Here is a 5791-nt window from a genome sequence, read left to right on the forward strand (position 1 = left end):
TTATATATGTATGTGTATATATATGTATGTATATGTGTGTGTATATATGTATGTGTATATATATATATATACATATAAGCAACAGGTTCCAAGCGTATAGAAAAGTTTTTAACGACGCTGGTGAGAGCCAGGAGGACAGAGGCTGGGAGCTGTATGGCGCTGAACCGCTCGAGGGAGACGTGGCCCAAGCAGAGACCTGGCGATCAGTGCTGGGCTCAGAGGGACGGTGGGCTGTGGATCCAGACATACCAAACCGCGGATTTCAACCCCGCTGCTGGCCACTTCCTAGCTGTTAAACTTGAGGAAAATCTCTGTGCCGCTCAGAGCCTCCGACTAATCACGTCGGTAGAAAGGGCTTGTTGGACTCCCAGCCTGTAGCGTCATTAAGGATTCGAGACAACAGGAGCTCAGTGAATTCACGTTTCTTCACTGCTCGGCTCTGGCGCAAGTAAGCATAGGGCTCCCAGGTTTGCGGCGGGGGTGACAGAATTCCGTCACCTCGCATTTGCCTCACAGGGCTGCTTCAGAGACGCGGAATCCCAAGGCGTCAGGACCAAAGTTCGCATGAGCGGCCACTGCCCTGGTACCCTCCAACGTGCCTCGGCAGCCCTGGGGCGAGAACCAAGCTCCTCGGCCCTGGGATCCCGGGTCACTGAACCCCGGAAGAGCGCGCTTATGAAGCAAACGAATGGAGACCCTGGGCCCGGCCCGGTGGATCTCCCAGGAAGTCTGGCCTAAGCCCGCTGGGCCTGGGGTCACTTGGGACACTAAACGGATCCACTTCGGAGCACATCAGGAGCGCGTTCAACAGCGGTTAGGGTCTTTAACTGGCCTTGGTCTCTCATGGACTGTGTGCAAACCGCCACCCATTAACTTCTCTGTAGAACTCGAAAGGAGACTACTTCCCAGGATGGTTGTGAAAATCGTGTTTGCAAACTGTAGTTTTGTATAAATGTGAGGATTTATTACTACTCGCAAGTGGCCAGCCAGCCATACCGTGCCTGCGCGCTCGAACACTAGACAGGTGCAAGAACGGATTACAAACGTGTGCACATACGCATCACACGTGTGCATGTTTCTCCCTAGGCACATAAATGCACACACGTATGCACGTACGTGCATACAGATCGGAACACCCTCGTGCAGATGTGTGCATGCATACTCCATCCGGGGGAGGCAGGGTCTCAGGTACCGCTCCGGGGTGCGGAGAAGCCCGGATCCAGGCCAGCCGGTCAGCGCCTCGTTTCCGCTGGACTCCGTTATCTCTCATCTGCCCTCGGAGGCAGCTCCTGTTTCAGCCGGAACCGAGACCCGGAGCCCGCTAGTTGCGGGTGAGGGTGGGTGGAGAGGTGAGAGGGAGGTGGTGGAAGGCGCTCCAGGAGCAGGAGGCTGTGGTGCCTCTCTCCCAAGGTCGGTTGCCTTTTCTTTGCCTCCCCAGGTCGCGCCCCCAAGGAAGAAGATGACTTAGGCGGGCTCTCTATCCTCACAGGCCACCGCAGTGGGAGGCGAACCGAGGAGTCGCCCTTGGCCTGGGAGACTATGCGGTTGCAAGGTCCCTTTGGGCTGCACGCGGGCCATGCCCCCAGGATGCGACGTGGTGTGCAAGGGAGGTACGTGGCGTGGCTGCTGGACAGCCCTCCCTCTCCGCACCCGCGGGCCGCTAGGCTTGTCCTCCTCTCTCTTCCTCCGGAGGGCTTCTGAGTGGCGTAGTTCTCGCATCACTTGGGTGTGTCGGTGGAGAAAAGGAGTCCATGCATACCCTGGGAAGCCCAAGGCTGCGGACTTGCAAAGGAAACGCCGCGGCGGCTTGCATTTCGTGACGACCTGGGTTTCTAAATCACAGAAAGCGATAGGATAGGGCTACAAACGCTCTCCTGCCTCCTCTGCAACATTCAGCCGACAGGAGGCTGTTGCACAGAAAATTTGAGGCCAGGCGCCGGAGGAGCCTTCGGGGTCGTGGAACAGCAAGAGGCGCGGCTGAAATAGATATCACACGGGTTGGCATCCTGACTACCACACGAGTCCAGCGGCTGCGAACGGTAGAGTCGCTGCAAAGGTTGCGAACGACTCCACTTCTGGGGATATTCAGGGGAGATTCGGCTGGGAGCCACAGCCCTTCACCCCTCCCGGAGCCTTTAAATGTAGGAAAACAAAATGCTGGTGCGAATACGGTCCAAAGAACTTAGTTTACAGGAAGACCTTCTAGGGAAAGGCGGCTCCGTGGCTCAGTTGGGCCTGGGGTGGGGACGGCCCCCGGCCCTGTAGCCCCTGTTCCGGGGTCAGTGAGGCCCGCGTGTTGGAAACCTCCGTACCCCGGGTTGAAAAGGTCCAGTAGGGCGGCCGCGCTGCCCCTCTCTCGGATTCCTTAGGGCCCTGACCCGGCCTTTATCTCGGAGCGATCAGCAGTCGCGGGAGCTTCAGGAAAAGGGACAAAGGTCCGTTGTCACTGCGGGCCAGGGCTTGGTTTCCTGGCTCTCTGCTCACACTCATAGTCTTTAGCAGCGGTTGGAGGATTTAAAAAAAAAATGAGTTTTGAATTCCCCCGCACCCCGAAACAAACAAAAGCAAAAAGCATGTTCCTTTTCCCAACCCGTCCATAGATAATAAAGTTTCCTGGGATCCTGCCCTTTCCTTTTCTTTGCCTGCCTAGAGAAGGCATTTTCCTTTGTACGTAGAGGAAAATCGGGGGAAAGGTTTTATTTTATTCGGTTCGATAGTATTTTTACTAAGGACAACCCGGGCAGGCTGGGTTCCCAACTTCAAAAGTCAGAGTCAGCCTCGCGGAGAGGCAGTCACCGCCGGTTGCACTCTGCACCTCTTGCGCTGCCTCCGATGCCCGGTGGTGGAGAGCACTGAGTGTTCAGACTGGTTGAGTCATTCACCTAGAATTTTATTTAGAGCAGAAAGGAGGCGTCTAAGCCGTGCTCGAGGATCGGGGCTTGCAAGTCCATGGGCTGGCGGCGCTGGCAGCGCAGCCCGGGGTCTTCCCTGCCGCGGGCCCCGCACAGCCTTTGTCCCTCTCGCGGCTGCAACTAGACCCAACCCGCTTCTCGCGTTTGCCCCTCAGTTTTTCCGTTTTCCTCGAAGGCCAAGGGGAGTCTCTCCCACAGGCTGATCCCACAACCTCCCGCTCAGTGGCTACCGACAGCGTTTTTGGAAAAAGGAAAAAAAAAAAAAAAAAAAAAATTTAGACAGCTCCGCGTCGGCTAAGGAGACGCCTGGAGGAGAGAGGGCCCCGGCGGGTGAGCCTGAGAGTGGGGTTGTACCTCCGCCCAGCCTGGGCTGGTGCCACTTCGCAGGTCAGATTGGCATTTCTCGGAAAAAATCTCATATACCGGCGAAGACTGCCTTAGGAGAAGCGAGAAGGCAGTTGGGGGAACCTCGGGTTGGGTTATGGCTCCCACCGTTCTGCGTCCCCAGGGCTCGAGTGCTAGCCGAGACGGCAACGAAACAAGTCTTTACCCTCCGGCCCGCGGAAGATGGCGCAATCGTGCGCCCCCTACCCTGGAAGGTGCCCAGTGGTCTGGGCTCTTGGGGCACGCAGTGGTGGCCGTGGCCGCAGGGTTAGGATGTCGAACCCAGCGGGTTACTACTTGCAATCTCTTTCTTTTACAAATCGTTATTGAACATTTACTATGAACTGAGCGCTTTGACATCTGAGCATTTAATTCTTTTAATAACTCTGAGAGGTATGTGTAATTATTTCTAATTTATAAGAAAACTGAAACTTAGAATGAGTGCTTTGCCCAAGGTCACATAATTATTAAAGGGGGACGCTGGGCTCCATCCCAGTTCCGCCGGTCTGCACAGGTCCTTGTCTTTGCCCCACAGCGCACCAGCCACCTCCCTGGACTGATATGGTCCCAAACTTGTCACAGCTCGTCACCGATCGGACTGGGAACCTCCACGATGAACAGTCCACACAGCAGCATTTCCTGCAGCGCAGTCTGCATGCAGCTCAGACCCACGTCTGCCCGTCTGTCCTACCTTCTCTCCCTTTTGGCGCCCCTGCCACCCTGTCTCCCACTGAGCTTCTGGGTGCTCTGTGCCACTCGGAGAGCATTGGTGCACAGCTGGGCTCAGCTGCTTTCTGGATCTGATTTAAAATGTCTAAGTCTGTCTGCCCCACAGACAGCCAAGTAAGTAACTTCTGGCTGGCCCCTTCTCAAGACCTCAGTTTCCTTAAATGTAAATGAGGAGATTTTGTGATTCTGGGGCCCAGACACTCTTTGTGACAGCACCGAGCCCCCTCTCCAGAAACCGGAAAGCCATAAAGACTGCTTGGCTTCAAGACGCCTTAATTCCTGGTTGTCCCTAGGAACTAGGGGCATGAAAGTTGCTCCCACTCACTCCAGGCTCCTGGTCATCACTATATGGGAGACAGGTGTGGGCCTCTGGTCCCATTTCTTTCTGTTGGGGCTGCCTGATGCTTCTGGCAGCTGCTCCCAGCAGATGCAGGGCCAACAGGACAGGGTTCCGCACGGTCACCACCAGGTTAGCTCCAAAGAAAGTGGGCACCACAGGGCCACTGAGTCTGATGGAGCAGCTTCCAGCTCATTCTGGACCGTCTCTGGAGGCCAGGAGCTAGTGTTGATGGTTCTGCTGCTTCAGGCCTCCATTAAAGGAAGAGCTCACTCAAAGGCAGACTGTCTTGGCCAAGACCCAGTTTCCTGGCCCATCTTCTGCTAGTCCAGCTGTATGAAGCCCTGGGTTTGCCCCTGATTACCTCTCTGCCTCCAGGGGGCTCCGTGCAGCCTAGGCAAGGCCTGAGGACACCTAACCTCAGGTCCTGAGCCTCATGCCCACCCAAATTGGGCAGGGGCAGTGAACTCTTTACTGATGCGAGGAGGAAACAGGACCAGGTCATCCTACTGAGTGGAGTGCGGGACCATCCCAGAGAAGTTTCTAGGCCCGCGAAGTACCTTGGTGCACGTACTGTGCTGGCAAAGACCTCTCCTGTGTTCCCCTCTTGAGAACAGGATGCCCCTTCAGAAACTGAGTGGTCTGACTCGGCAGTTTTAAGGGAGCAGAGGTAACTGTAAGAATTTGTGTGTAAATCTGAGGGGGCTCATGGTATCAATGGTATGACGATGTTTATGTGAGTGAGCACAAGCACTTGTGCACACGTACACACACACTCCACATTCAATAGTAGCAACTCATTACCCATGACATGTAGAAATTGGCAGGGTATTTGTTTCAAACTCAACTTACTTAGTATTTACCGTACATGCTGGCAAACATAATATACATACACCCACGTGGGCATCTAGACCAGACTGTATATGCTAAGGCATAATTGCTACGTATCAGGAACTTTCAAATACTTTTGCCTTCACTTAGGGAATTCCTTAAATCAGCTTCTCTAGGAGAAACTCAAAAGGGCAAAGGCAGGAGAAGAGAGAAAGGAACAGAGAAATGAAGAAAGTCTGCCCTTGCCCCAAACTTTTAGCATTGGGGGAAAATGACCAAACCATACAGCCTTGGAGAAATCCCTAAGGCTGGAATTGGAGACAAATGCCTTCCTGTAGGCTTACATAGGGAAGAATTTGGCTCCTTTTTCTCACCTCCTCCAGTCCCTGTGCAGACTGGGAAGCCTCATTTCATTCTCCTTTCTTGGTGAGACTCTCTCCCCAGCCTTAGGTGCCTCTTTCCCTTCAGTTCTGGGGGACTAGCCTATGCTAACTATCCCATGTCGCTGCAGGTGGGCTGCTGTCTGCTCACCACAGCTCTGTTCCGGCAGAACTCCCCTGCTTTCTCTGCTTGGGACCACAGTTGGCGGGGGTGGGGT

The sequence above is a fragment of the Trichechus manatus genome, unplaced genomic scaffold (assembly GCF_000243295.1).
Source record: "Trichechus manatus latirostris isolate Lorelei unplaced genomic scaffold, TriManLat1.0 scaffold00084, whole genome shotgun sequence".
Taxonomy (NCBI): Eukaryota; Metazoa; Chordata; class Mammalia; order Sirenia; family Trichechidae; genus Trichechus; species Trichechus manatus.